Source organism: Bufo gargarizans, chromosome 5, assembly GCF_014858855.1.
Source record: "Bufo gargarizans isolate SCDJY-AF-19 chromosome 5, ASM1485885v1, whole genome shotgun sequence".
NCBI lineage: Eukaryota > Metazoa > Chordata > Amphibia > Anura > Bufonidae > Bufo > Bufo gargarizans.
This window is the reverse complement of record NC_058084.1, coordinates 50,104,319-50,120,125: the sequence shown is the minus strand read 5'-3', so window position 1 is coordinate 50,120,125 and position 15,807 is coordinate 50,104,319.

The window sequence follows — 15,807 nt, the reverse complement described above, 5'->3', positions numbered from 1 at the left end:
CTCCGGCCAAAAAACGTTTCGTTCCGGAACTGAAGACATCCTGATGCATCCTGAACGGATTTCACTCCATTCAGAATGCATTAGGATAAAACTGATCAGGATTCTTCCGGCATAGAGCCCCGACGACGGAACTCTATGCCGGAAGAAAAGAACGCAGGTGTGAAAGAACCCTTAGCAGAACGGCTGCAGGGACAAATGTAGTCCTGACATTAGCACATCACTACAGGTCCTTCTAAAAAAATTAGCATATTGTGATAAAGTTCATTATTTTCTGTAATGTACTGATAAACATTAGACTTTCATATATTTTAGATTCATTACACACCAACTGAAGCAGTTCAAGTTTTATTGTTTTAATATTAATGATTTTGGCATACAGCTCATGAAAACCCAAAATTCCTATCTCAAAAAATTAGCATATCATGAAAAGGTTCTCTAAACGAGCTATTAACCTAATCATCTGAATCAACTAATTAACTCTAAACACCTGCAAAAGATTCCTGAGGCTTTTAAAAACTCCCAGCCTGGTTCATTACTCAAAACCACAATCATGGGTAAGACTGCCGACCTGACTGCTGTCCAGAAGGCCATCATTGACCCCCTCAAGCAAGAGGGTAAGACACAGAAAGAAATTTCTGAACGAATAGGCTGTTCCCAGAGTGCTGTATCAAGGCACCTCAGTGGGAAGTCTGTGGGAAGGAAAAAGTGTGGCAGAAAATGCTGCACAACGAGAAGAGGTGACCGGGCCCTGAGGAAGATTGTGGCGAAGGACCGATTCCAGACCTTGGGGGACCTGCGGAAGCAGTGGACTGAGTCTGGAGTAGAAACATCCAGAGCCACCGTGTACAGGCGTGTGCAGGAAATAGGCTACAGGTGCCGCATTCCCCAGGTCAAGCCACTTTTGAACCAGAAACAGCGGCAGAAGCGCCTGACCTGGGCTACAGAGAAGCAGCACTGGACTGTTGCATGTCATTCGGAAATCAAGGATGCCAGAGTCTGGAGGAAGACTGGGGAGAGGGAAATGCCAAAATGCCTGAAGTCCAGTGTCAAGTCCCCACAGTCAGTGATGGTCTGGGGTGCCATGTCAGCTGCTGGTGTTGGTCCACTGTGTTTTATCAAGGGCAGGGTCAATGCAGCTAGCTATCAGGAGATTTTGGAGCACTTCATGCTTCCATCTGCTGAAAAGCTTTATGGAGATGAAGATTTCATTTTTCAGCACGACCTGGCACCTGCTCACAGTGCCAAAACCACTGGTAAATGGTTTACTGACCATGGTATTACTGTGCTCAATTGGCCTGCCAACTCTCCTGACCTGAACCCCATAGAGAATCTGTGGGATATTGGGAAGAGAAAGTTGAGAGACGCAAGACCCAACACTCTGGATGAGCTTAAGGCCGCTATCGAAGCATCCTGGGCCTCCATAACACCTCAGCAGTGCCACAGGCTGATTGCCTCCATGCCACGCCGCATTGAAGCAGTCATTTCTGCAAAAGGATTCCCGACCAAGTATTGAGTGCATAACTGAACATAATTATTTGAAGGTTGACTTTTTTTGTATTAAAAACACTTTTCTTTTATTGGTCGGATGAAATATGCTAATTTTTTTAGATAGGAAATTTGGGTTTTCATGAGCTGTATGCCAAAATCATCAATATTAAAACAATAAAAGGCTTGAACTACTTCAGTTGGTGTGTAATGAATCTAAAATATATGAAAGTCTAATGTTTATCAGTACATTACAGAAAATAATGAACTTTATCACAATATGCTAACTTTTTGAGAAGGGCCTGTATATCAGTCAGCTACATAACAGAAATTATGATGGTAGAAACCCTTTAAATACAAATTGTAATTGAACCAGGAAATTTTGGGCGATTCATGGATCAAACACCTGTTGTGAATTTTGCCATTAAGCTCCTTGTTAGAGAACAGCAAGTTTTGCAAAAAGTACTGAAACTCTGAATCGTTGGACATGTGCATTCAAAAGTTTAGAGAAGGTCACATTAAGTTCACCTGTAAAGGTTAGAGGGCATTTTAGGTTCATCCTGAAATTTCACCCGCAAGCCAAATATCCCTATCGTTTTGTGAGTAGTTGTATATACCTAATATCTATTTTAGGCATCTATCTATCTATCCATCTATCTACCTGTCTCTATCTGTCTGTCTGTCTACAGAATCTATGTATCATCTATCGATATGTAATTATCTAACTGTCCGTCTGTCTGTCTATTTTGTTTAATCAAACTGGATCATCTCTCGTTTCCCAAAAATTCATCCACTGTAAAAACCCTTCAAAAATCATTGAGACTTTTTGTAGTAAACATTTCTGAGCACTGTTGGCTGATTTTTTTATTCGCAGACTCTGGACTCATTGCTTTATAAGTGAAACGTGAGTTAAACTGGAGGCATTTTTTATTTAGTGTTTTTTTATAACAGAACATTCTAGATGCATTGCTGCTTATTCCTGCTGCAATTCTACAATCCAAGGAGCATAGCAGGTTGTGGAGCGGCTGGAAGTTGTGTGTAGGGATGCAGGAAAGCAGGCCTGCGGTGTGTCCATATACACAGCTATATGTGTAGATGGTAGTTCTCAGATTAGAACCTGCTGTGTCATCTTTTCAGTGTGTGTCACTGTTGCACCGCTACGAGTAAGTTACATGCTTCTATGAATGCACGTAGTTAGCGTTTCAGTTCGCCGGAGCCCTGCTTCCTCTTTTTCGGAGCTCGCTGAACCGGGAACGATTTCACATAATGGCTGGTAATTCTACTTATTGAACTTTTGCTTTTGTAATGTATGCAAACATTTGCATGCTCTGCAACACTGAAAATGATGTTGTTGTCGCTTGCCTTGTATTTTTCAGGGTCTTCTCTGGTGCTCTGGGTCAGTGAGTAAATCTAAATGATCATCTGAGAAAGTCGAGCTGCAGACAAAGTCATTGTGCATCCTCCTAATTTAACACTTTCATCAATTTTTTACAGCACAAACATAGAGGGGATGAAAGTGACACATTTTTTTTTTTAGCTTTTTGATGTTTTTTTTGTGTCTTAACGATATGTGCATCCTTACAGGATTTTATAAGTCATGGTCCATTGCCCAGTTGGGGCATCAATAATACATGGGGGTGGGGTTGACACCCATACAGCAATGTTTAGCTGTTTTGCAGTAGCTCCTACGACCAAAACTACACAGCACCATCGGTGATGTAGTGCATGGCAATAACCATTTCCATCCATAGCTCAATGATCAGAAATGTATATTTCCAGCATGAACTTTTGGCATTCGAGCTGCTCTGAAACAGCTGATCAGCGTAGAATATTGCACAGCTCCTTGCTGTACTCCAAGTTCTGATGGAAGAAACCCAAAATTGCAACGAGCACAAAAAAACATTGACAAACCGCAACGCACCTCCCAACCACTGGGTGGCAATAAATAGAGGCACATATAGAATAGAGATCTTGTGACAGAATATCTTAAAATCATGTTTTTTTTTCATAGATGTTCATCTCATTTCAAACACTTCAGGACAACTGCAACCAAGAGAAAAGATAAAGACAACTCCCTATTTCCTTAGAAAAGTCTCCCATAAAAGTCAAAGAGGCGTCTCCAGACATCATGTTCCTAGGACTATGTGGTTGCTTTCAAGCCAGTCTCTGAATGCTGTTAACAGCCACTCAGGTAAGATGGCTGCCTACATAATCATGAAACGGAAAAAAAAAAAGAAATTAATCAGAAAATAAAAATTGATAAAAAATAAAAAAAGTTTGCTAAAGTATAGTGTTAATAAGGGAAATGTATTGATCCCATAAATTTTTTTAAACCAAATGACAAATTGTATCATGGCCCATAGTGTTCTTATGGGCCTGTAGGCACTGTGCCACCCTAGATTGCCACTAGAAGCAATGAACATGTTTCTGCTCTTTTTTTCTAATCAAGAGGTGAAATATTTTACAAATTATATTTGTTTGGCTAAAGCTCTGTATAGATCTCAATCTTATTCAGTGTATATGTGGAGAAATGCTCCTGAGATACGCTATATGTGGAGCATGCAACTGTCTCATAATAGAGTTTCAGATGTTGCATATTTACATACATCATCCAAAAATGCATACCATGCACCAGTGGTCAGCAACCTTCAGCTGTTGTGAAACTACAACTCCCAGCATGTTCCATTCACTTCTATAGGAGTTCTGAGAACAGCCAAGCAAGTGTGAATGCTGGGAGTCGTAGTTTCACCACAGCTGGAGTGCCGGAGGTTGCTGATCTCTGCCATACACTATACTTATTTTTTATTTTTCTTTTACCATACATACTGCACCCAAATACATGTAACCTGAACAGCAAAAGTAGAGGAAAATGTCAGGGAATGTTACGAGGCATACCTTTGAATACCATGCAGAGGAGAATGATATTCCCTGGTTCTGAAAGCTTTACTTAAAGGGGTATTCTCATCTTAGACAATGGGGGCATATCTCTAGGATATGCCCCCATTGTCTGATAGGTGTTGGTCCCACCGCTGGGACCCGCACCTATATCGAGAACGGAGCGGGGAGCGCTGTGGCTGGAGGACCCCAGATTTCCCAGAGTCCGTCCACCACCAAGCGCTAATCACCGCCTCTCCCATAGAAGTGAATGGGAGCGTGCCGCGCATGCGCAGCCCATGCTCCCATTCATTCCTATGGGGAAGACGGCAATAGCCGAGCCAACGCTCGGTTATTTTCGGCACCCCTATAGAAATGAATGGAGGGTGGTTGCGCATGCGCAGTGCGCTCTCCTTTACTTTCGGGGCTCCCAGCGGTGTGACCTGCACCTATAAGACATCGGGGTCATATCCTGGCGATATGCCCCCATTGTCTGTCTGAGATGAGAAAATCCCTTTAAGGTACTTCTTAAAAGGATAATCCCAGAATAAGTATTAAAATGCAATTAAGGGCATTTTCATATACATATTATTGCAAACAAAATACAATAAAATATTGTAAAGTGTTTCTTTTTTTATGTACATTACCTTTACCTCTTTTTTAGCGCCCTCTGCTGTTTCCCCTGTGGCTGAAATTCTGGTCCACCTTCTGCTGCATTCAATGGTGGACTGACAGGCTCATTAGCTTCCCTGATCTCTTCGTGAAGGATCCCAGGCACCTTCATCCATCCATCCTTCTAAGTTCATAGAAGCATACAGAAGTATTTGTCTCTAGATAGCGGAGAAAGAAATTGGGGGCATTACATACTACAGTGATATTTAGTAGTGGAGTCTCTGGGGCAGTGTCAGAGGGATTGTTTTTGATGTAGGGGAGTGTTAACAAGAGCTGACTACAATGCACTCTAGGGAGATGAAGGTGCTTGATTGTCACATAAGGCAAATTTCTGCCCTTCCACTGAAACAGAAGAGACCTAAGCAACAGAGGGGTGAGTAAAGAAGCTAAAGGATTGAACATTACAAATAATAGTGTGCAATTAATGTAGATGTTTTATTAAATTATTTTGATAAACCATTTAGAGTATGTGAACACGAAGCAAATTTATGGCACCTGAAAAATCCATTCCATATATGTTCTTTGATTTCTTCAAGCTTCATTCAGATAAATGTGCAAATGACCAAGAACGGGTTCGCTGACGCCACTTTAATGCAGTGGCAGGGTCAGGTGGATAATATATCCTGTATTTGTCGTGACGCCAATTGCAGCGTGCGCAGGGTACTATCCCAGGGCCCTTCCAAGGTGTTATAACGCACGTCCCAGATTAAGAATGCCAGAGTGGTGTAATGGCCTATAATGTCTCTGTAGGATAGTGATAATTGTGTCACAGTGTCTCCTACCTGGGTACGGCTGGACTCCTGGCTCCTGGCTCACTTGCAATAAATTTGAGTGTAGTTATGGTAGGAGTAATAGAGGAATTTTTCATAAGAAATGATGTCCAGATCTTTAGATGAAGTTCAAACGTTTCTTTACTTGAAATAACTTTCATCCAAACAGTATACAGCTTTGGTCTCATGGTCCCAGCAGGTTTTGGCAATCATTGGCAGGAATGAATACTTTTGATTTAAATGTGGAGCTTGCAGGATAAAACGTCTGCTTGTTAGCTCTGTAACTGTGGCAGGATTAGCTTCTGCACTTATCTGCAACTTCTGCTGTGTGGGGACAGACTAGCTGAGGAGGATATGGCTTCTCCTAGGCACTGGAGTTATCTCACAGATGGAGTCTCAGGGGATGCTTTCTTCCTGGAACTCTAGAGTTATTCTGTAGTTTCTGCTTTCCTCATCCAGCTAAGCTGAAGGTGCCCAGACTGGGTATATGGCCAAGTCTCAGCTGAGACTAGGTCCTTGCTGTCTTCCCTATGCAGGGAGGTCTCCTGGACACTATCACACAGCCTTCCCCTAGCAGGGAGAGGCAACACTACTTCTAACTTCCTTCTCCACCCATGCTGCAGGATGTAGGACCAGTCCACTTCTCCACACACAGGGGGAGATAAGCCGGAATAATCCATTCCAGCTCAGATATACTAAACACTAAACTTGTACCTGGCAAAGTGTTGCTGCCACCTACTGGTAACCAGGCAAATTACAGGAACAATTGCATTTAACATGGATTTATATGCACATTTGTGGAGGACATAATATAAATTACATCAGATGACAGTATAAAGGCTCTCAGGAGATAGTAGAAAGGGTAGAGGCATGCAGTAACACAACTCTGGGGTGTTACAAATGGGACAGTTATAGAGAATCTGCCATGTGTGAATATACCCTACTTATATGCCTGCAGCAAGCCATTGAAAAGTCGGACTGAGGAGCAACTGTAATCTGGCAATTGTAGCTTTAGTCACAGGTTACTTTGCTGACTACTATGATTGACCATGCAAATTTTAAGTTCTTCTTTCTCTTTCTTTCTTGCTATAGCAGCAGTAACTTCCACAGAGATCTGTTAGTCTCCGGTTTCTGAGGCCTAAGGAGTAGTTGCACATAAACTTGCTTCCTACCTCCTGACTCACTAGACTAGCATCTTCCCTCTAGACAGGAAGTCAGACCAGCCCACTGCTGCAAGGAAGAAACAGTATGGTTAACCCTGTCCTTGCCAGCCATTCCAAGTAATGCTGGATGGAACAAGCCATTTGCAGATACCACCTGTACTGAGTTACTACATGCCCACATCTTCCAGAATGTCCTGGAAAAACAGGAGACTTGCCAGACTCCTGGAAAAGTTGTCAAATCACCACGGGGATGGAGAAGTCTCCCAACACCTCCTGGAAATCAGCTCCTGGTTATGTGTGGCACCAGGGCTGCATAGTCAGTCACGGTCATTGTGTCTTTACACACAGTGGGGTGGCCGTGTAAAAGGGATTGGACCTGTCTTTAAAGCAGGCATGGCTTGTAGAAGGGGACACCATTGTCTAGCCATCCCCTACCAGCAAAAAAAAAATAATTCCCTCTCTACTGGATGGCTATGCCACAACGTTGGGAAGTATAACTATGGCCGGTATAGGTTACTCCATCTTAAAGCAATGCTTTTAGCTGAGACATGATGGGTACATTTTCTACAATTTACCGTTACCCACACCTACTGGGCAAGGTCTAAAGTGAATGATATGAACGATGCTCATCTGCACTGATGGATTAGTCAGCAAAGAGGCGAGGAATTTGTACCCATTCAAGCTGTGAATTGTGTGGCCCATAATGAATTCGGGGCTCATGCAGATGAAGATCCTGGGAACATAAAATGACAATTAATTGCAAGAAAAGGCTATCATGGACTCGCCTACTGCAGACGAAACTGAAGTGAAGAACATTGACAAGACAGAGAGTAGAAGAGTCACTGGGCGCTCTCATCAATGGTTGTCATGGGGCGAACAACAATAAGACTAACAAACCTTTAGTATCAGTTGGATGAAAACGTCAAGGCTTTCCAAAGAATGACATTATTATATAGAAGTAAAAGACTACGCAACAAAGCACAGAGGTTAACATGTGGCAGAGTCAATGTTTCTTCCATTGACTGTCCGCACAAAAATTACTCCCATCATCACTTTTGAGTGACACCTTAGACAGAGAGTTAAATTACAGATGCTGGAGTCTTCCTTTTCCTATGCACACTAAATACTAATTGTTTGGACTTTAGAGTGAATGTCCACTTTAAGTTGTAATATCTTTTTACAGCATTTACAGCTCCAGTTTTCTGACCCAGAATTCCAAATCCACTGCAAAAATATAGTTAAATGATAACTCTGACTACCAGAATCTGTCACTAGAGAGAGCATAGGAGCTTATTGTATTCTTGTCAGTTATTGAGTTCACTGTACAACTGTATACAAAATGCTCCCTCTAGTGGTGGCTACAGGCAGACAGAATTGTATAAAAGAGAGGATTTGGGGCTCTTGTTCAAAGAATTCACTTCTATTAAGATATATTGGGAAATAAATAGCACACAATTTGGGGATTTCCGTTGTAAATATGTTCACACATTCATAAATAAAAAGTTAGAGCCTGGTGCTTCAGAGGACCAAAAAGTCCATCTGCAATACTAGAATGGGTTCTGATACAGATTTGGCATCAATCCCTGGAAGCTTTAAGCTAGAGATGAGCAAATCGAAGCTGGCAAAGTGAATTCAACCCGGATCAATTCCGGAAAAATTCGATTTGCGGCAAATTCGAATTTCCTCACGCTTCGAGGTAATGAATCATATTTTTTCTTAAAATGACTGCTGCACATGTGAGGACATGGAGCAAGGAACTCTGGGAAGGCGGGATCACCCATAATGCCATGCATGCAGCCAATCAGCAGCCAGCCAGCCCTGTGATGTTACAGCCTTATAAATAGCCTCAGCCATGTTGCATTCTGCCATTTTCCAGTGCACTTAGTGCAGGGAGAGACGTCAGCAGGCACTAGGGACAGTGCTAGAAAAAATTTAATTGTGCTAAAAGAACGATTTACAAGTGCAGGGAAAGATTATTCAAGGTGTAGGGAAAGGATAGGGAGGGATCATTCCACAGCATTTATGTTGAATAGGGTTCAGTAGGGGAGGTTACAGCCTGGGCAATAGGCACAATCCTATTACACATTGCTGCACTGACTGGGGATCCAAATTGCCATTATACAGCTCTGTAATTCCAGCGAACCGTTCTTGTTATTGGGATGTTACAAGCATTAACAGGGTTTATTACAAGGAAATATTTCTGTGTCTTATTTGCCCTTGTGCGGTGCAGTTATATGTTCTAAAGCATTTTTTGGCTTGTATTAGTGGGAAAAAGGGCTTATTATCCGTTGTGTGGGGAAGTAGCAGCAGAGGTCACTTCCAGAGGCCTTAGCTCCCGATGTCATCTAGCGGTCGTGTCTTGACCAGCAACACAGCTCTTCTTGGATGGTTGACTCGATCTTCGACTTTGATCCAAGTGACATCCGACCCCCCAGCCAAAAGTCGATGGGTTCATCAGACACAATGTTTAGTTGGCATGGCCTGGGAGTAGGCCCTGTGCCCTCACCTGTCCTCAACCTGCCTCTGTCCTTTTCTGCATTTGGGGTTGAGCATTTCCTGCCCTTTGAGACCACGTATTTTTGTAATTTTAGGCTACTTTCACACTTGCGTTCGGGGCTCCGCTTGTGGATTCCGTTTGAAGGCTCTCACAAGCGGCCCCGAACGGATCCGTCCAGCCCTAATGCATTCTGAGTGGATCCGCTCAGAATGCATCAGTCTGGCACCGTTTGTCCTCCGCTCCTTGTTCTGCTCACAAATATATACAGTATATAAAAGAAGAAGACTTCCACGGCACCTCCGTATGGTGAAAGAAATGTGTCCTTTATTCACCAATATAAAGGACACATTTATTCCACCATATAGAGGTGCCGTGGAAGTCTTCTTCTTTTATCTTTTTGGTAATCTTTGTCGGATCTACAATCGCTGGCACTCCTTGTACCTTATGTTTTTTTCATGCCGCTTTGATTTTCTTTTCTTTTTTATATTTAGCAGCAGATTTTCTCTCAAGCAGCAGTTGGGCTGTCTCCACAGGTCAGAGGTCCTACCTGCTACCCCACTGTACAGCTAATCCTACATTCTTTCACTAGGGATTAGCACTCACCCTTTTCGGGGATGTTTGGGGTTTGTCCCATTTGTACCAGGCCCAATATATCCCTTCGGTTTGTCGTACCCTGATTTAAAGAGCTGATGTGCTTTTGCATGGGCCTCTGCAATGGTATCTTCCTGAAGAAAGAGTTGCAGCCACAAAGAGATGAGCGAAGTTCTCTATAATTCGATTCAGCTGCTTCACCCAATTTTACAAAAAAATTTGCTTGGTCACAAAGCGCATTTCTTTGTAAATAGCGCCGCCCCTGTCATTAAACCCCTCAGATGCCGCATTCATCGCTGATTGCGGCATCTGAGATCCATATTAAAGCAGTGCTAATTTAAAAGAAATGTAATTGTACTTACCTTATCCATTTGATCGTGAAGAGGCTGCCGTGGCCATCTTGCTTGAAGATCCAGTGGAAAATCTCAGACGTGATGTCATACGTTACCAGGCACACGATTTTGCGCGAGATCTTCAAGCAAGATGGCGGCGGGGGCCTCTTCGCACTCAAATAGACGAGGTAAGTATGATTTGTTTTTTTTACTTTTACTGTAATAGATTTGTTACCACGAAGCATGAGGAAATTCGGCTTCATGGCAGATAGAATTTTTCCAGAAATTCGGATTGAAGTCCGTTTTGTGAACTTTGATTCGCTAAACACTATATTCAATGCATTATGAATGACTAGTTAATGGAATCTGTGACCGGGAAATTCACTGATAAACCAGGCACAATGTCTTGTAGGACTACTTCAGCTGAATGTAATGATAATATAGCAAAATAATAGCAAAGACAGGTGCACTCTGCGGTCTTACTAAACCCTCAAACTGATTTTAAAATTGAGAGATTAGCCAACATGTCCTACGATATAGGACATGTCTGAGCCCCAGCACGCGCCAAGGTTTCTCAAGTAGCCCGGGACCTAACACTCTCCTACCTGAACCGTATGGGCATTACCAGGAGCCAGTGGGCAAATATCAGGAGCATGAGGCCGACTCACAAACAACTCACCAGTTACCTCCAGCATGTAACCACGTCCCACTCAAGACTGGCTGATATGGCCCAGGCCTCACAGGTGCACCTAAATGTGGCCTGTAGATGGAAAACAGGCACATTTAAATTGGAGTTTATACACCTCCAAGAATCTCTATATATACAAACTGAAAAGAATAGCGTGGTATAAGCAGGAGGTGCTCAAACCCACATGCAGTCGTGCATATACAATACAGACCAAAAGTTTGGACACACCTTCGCATTCAAAGAGTTTTCTTTATTTTCATGACTATGAAAATTGTAGATTCACACTGAAGGCATCAAAACTATGAATTAACACATGTGGAATTATATACATAACAAAAAAGTGTGAAACAACAGAAAATATGTAATATTCTAGGTTCTTCAAAGTAGCCACCTTTTGCTTTGATTACTGCTTTGCACACTCTTGACATTCTCTTGATGAGCTTCAAGAGGTAGTCACCTGAAATGGTTTTCACTTCACAGGTGTGCCCTGTCAGGTTTAATAAGTGGGATTTCTTGCCTTATAAATGGGGTTGGGACCATCAGTTGCGTTGTGGATAAGTCAGGTGGATACACAGCTGATAGTCCTACTGAATAGACTGTTAGAATTTGTATTATGGCAAGAAAAAAGCAGCTAAGTAAAGAAAAACGAGTGGCCATCATTACTTTAAGAAATGAAGGTCAGTCAGTCCGAAAAATTTGGGAAAACTTTGAAAGTGTCCCCAAGTGCAGTCACAAAAACCATCAAGCGCTACAAAGAAACTGGCTCACATGCGGATCGCCCCAGGAAAGGAAGACCAAGAGTCACCTCTGCTGCGGAGGATAAGTTCATCCGAGTCACCAGCCTCAGAAATGGCAGCTTAACAGCAGCTCAGATTAGAGAGCAGGTCAATGTCACACAGAGTTCTAGCAGCAGACACATCTCTAGAACAACTGTTAAGAGGAGACTGTGGGAATCAGGCCTTCATGGTAAAATATCTGCTAGGAAACCACTACTAAGGACAGGCAACAAGCAGAAGAGACTTGTTTGGGCTAAATAACACAAGGAATGGACATTAGACCAGTGGAAATCTGTGCTTTGGTCTGATGAGTCCAAATTTGAGATCTTTGGTTCCAACCACCGTGTCTTTGTGCGACGCAGAAAAGGTGAACGGATGGACTCTACATGCCTGGTTCCCACCGTGAAGCATGGAGGAGGAGGTGTGATGGTGTGGGGGTGCTTTGCTGGTGACACTGTTGGGTATTTATTCAAAATTGAAGGCATACTGAACCAGCATGGCTACCACAGCATCTTGCAGCGGCATGCTATTCCATCCGGTTTGCGTTTAGTTGGACCATCATTTATTTTTCAACAGGACAATGACCCCAAACACACCTCCAGGCTGTGTAAGGGCTATTTGACCATGAAGGAGAGTGATGGGGTGCTGCGCCAGATGACCTGGCCTCCACAGTCACCGGACCTGAACCCAATCGAGATGGTTTGGGGTGAGCTGGACCGCAGAGTGAAGGCAAAAGGGCCAACAAGTGCTAAGCATCTCTGGGAACTCCTTCAAGACTGTTGGAAGACCATTTCAGGTGACTACCTTTTGAAGCTCATCAAGAGAATTCCAGGAGTGTGCAAAGCAGTAATCAAAGCAAAAGGTGACTACTTTGAAGAACCTAGAATATTTTCAGTTGTTTCACACTTTTTTGTTATGTATATAATTCCACATGTGTTAATTCATAGTTTTGATGCCTTCAAAATAAAAATAAAGAAAACTCTTTGAATGAGAAGGTGTGTCCAAACTTTTGGTCTGTTCTGTATATAGGGGAGAAAATCCTGCACTTGTGGCCCGCTGCTAATGACGATCCCCAGCAAAAATGCATACTGTGGAGGATGCCCGCAGCGAACCACAGGTACCACAATAGACATCCCACACAAGATAGCAATTATGTGGATGTGATAATCAATATAACAATATAACAAAATAATAGCAAAGACAGGTGCACTCTGTGGTCTAAACCCTCAAACTGATTTTAAAATTGAGAGATTAGCCAACATGTCCTACGGTGTAGGACATGTCTGAGCCCGGGCACCGCACCAAGGTTTCTTAAGTAGCCCGGGACCTAACACTCTCCTACCTTTCCATCTACAGGCCACATTTAGGTGCACCTGTGAGGCCTGGGCCATATCAGCCAGTCTTGAGTGGGACTCGCAGACTCCTCCCATTGCTAGCATGGTTACATGCTGGAGGTTACTGGTGAGTTGTTTGTGAGTCGGCCTCATGCTCCTGTAATTTGCCCACTGGCTCCTGGTAATGCCCATACGGCTCAGGTAGGAGAGTGTTAGGTCCCAGGCTACTTGAGAAACCTTGGCGCGGACATGTTGGCTAATCTCTCAATTTTAAAATCAGTTTGAGGGTTTAATAAGACCACAGAGTGCACCTGTCTTTGCTATTATTTTGTTATCTTGTTATATTGATTATCACATCCACATAATTGCTATCTTGTGTGGGATGTCTATTGTGGTACTTGTGGTTCACTGCGGGCATCCTCTACCGTATGCATTTTTGCTGGGGATCGTCATTAGCAGCGGGCCACAAGTGCAGGATTTGCTCCCCTATATATATATATATATATATATATATATAGACGAAAACGGACAGCAACTCCAAGTAGTACAAAAAATAATAATTTATTGGGCCACAGTGGCACAGAGGCGACGTTTCGGCTCAAAATCCAGAGCCTTTCTCAAGCATCAAAATACAAAGGTGAGTGCACATATAAATAGGTGTACACAATTATAACATTATAATCAATTAGTTTCACAATTAATATCAAAGTAACAAATACATCAATAAATAGTGTTAAAAAAATAGATAACATACAGAGATGAATCTAATAATACATAATAGTGAATGTGATTCATAATAAATACATGGAAAGAAATATAATTCATAGTGTAAACATAAGTGGCTCCAATGTAAATCATCTGTTTCACATCTTCTTTAATAACTATAATTAAAAACAAGGAGGTGCCAGAGAGATAAGGGTGACGTACCACAGAGTTCGCTTGTATCCACATCCTGATAATGGCCACACTTGGCGTCTAGCTGAATGAAGTGCGCAGGCGCCAGTATCCGTCCCTACAGAATCGCGTCATGTTACGTCCTGCTACGGCGCGCCCGCATCATACCTTACGTCATCAACTGCACGCCACTAGCTCAACATCAGTGCGCATGCTCAAGGCGTTCTATGCCACGCCATATTTGGTTCTGGACGGGTTGCCCATAGTTCCTGAATCTATACTTGGGATGGCTAACAGGAGGCAAGAATAGGAGAACCATAACCCTCTGTCAGGGGATCATGGTAATCCCATGTTGGGCATGCATTATGGTCCCGACCGACACCCCAGTATCGGTCGCGTACCAAGTGCCGCCCTCTATCTCGTCACCCATAGCCACTCAATAAGGGTTCTCCTTGAGTGTTACATATTCTTAAAAGAAACAGGTATATACAGTATGTCGGAACATAATCCGACCCCAACACGCAATCCAATCCAGATCAAGCCCAAATATGTGGATATCATCGGACGTGGGATACAGCACACTTCCATGTGGAAAAACGACACCCAAACTTCATAGCTCCTTTTCTTCTATAGTTCATTAATCATCTGCAATATAATGAAATGACAATTAATAATGTTCAATTGAGAAAGAACAAATTCAAGTTAAATCTCATAATAACCTTTGTATAGGATCGCCACCTACAGTCAGGTGAAAGACATATAACAAATGACACAAGATCTGCCAGGGGCAAACCACCTCTTCAAGTACATACCCCTAAATTAAAATCTACATTGAGACCATTTGGCCTTAAGGTGTTTAACCTATGTATCCACAGTAATTCTCTCCTTTTTAATAATAAATTCCTATTGCCCCCCCGTCTGGGCATGGGAATGTGATCAATGATCCAGCATTTTAGTTGGTATTCTGTATGATCCATCTCAACAAAATGTTTAGGGATAGGTAGATCCCGACGTTTTTTTCTTATGGTGGAGCGGTGATTGTTTAGTCTGGTTTTCAGATCAGTGGAAGTCTCACCTATATATCAGTAAATTACACGGGCAACTCAAAATGTAAATCACATAATTAGAGCTACAGGTGAGATAAAAAGGAATAGGGTATCTTCACATTGGTCACCGGGTGTATAAGGTTTTTCCTTTGCAGATATATTTACAATTCACACAGCAGAGACATGGGAAACATCCCGTGCTCTGCTGTGTCAATGTTCTCTGTGTTAGACCAGGTCCTGCACCTATATCCGCATGTACCAATTGGTCACGTAAATTTTTTAGATCTTTTGTAAGAAAATAATGGAGGGGATTTAAATTCAGGTATTTGACTGAGGCATCCCCCCAAGATGCCCCAGTGTTTGACAATAATGCGGTTGATGATACCACTATGTTCTGTATATTTTGTGATAAAAGGGATTCTATTGTGAGGACCCTTTCTTATCTTCCTCACCAAAGTGTCATCTCTATTTAAAGTCATGGACCCGGTCTATCTGGGATACTAATAGTTCAGTCGGATAACCCCTATGTTTAAATTTGTCTACCATAGTATCCAATGTTTTCTCTAGTACATCAGGGTCAGAGGTAATCCTCTTGGCCCTGAGGAACTGCGAATAAGGAAGAAATTTCACCATATTTACGTGGATGGCTACTCTGGTAGTGTAAAAGGGTATTCTTATCCGTAGG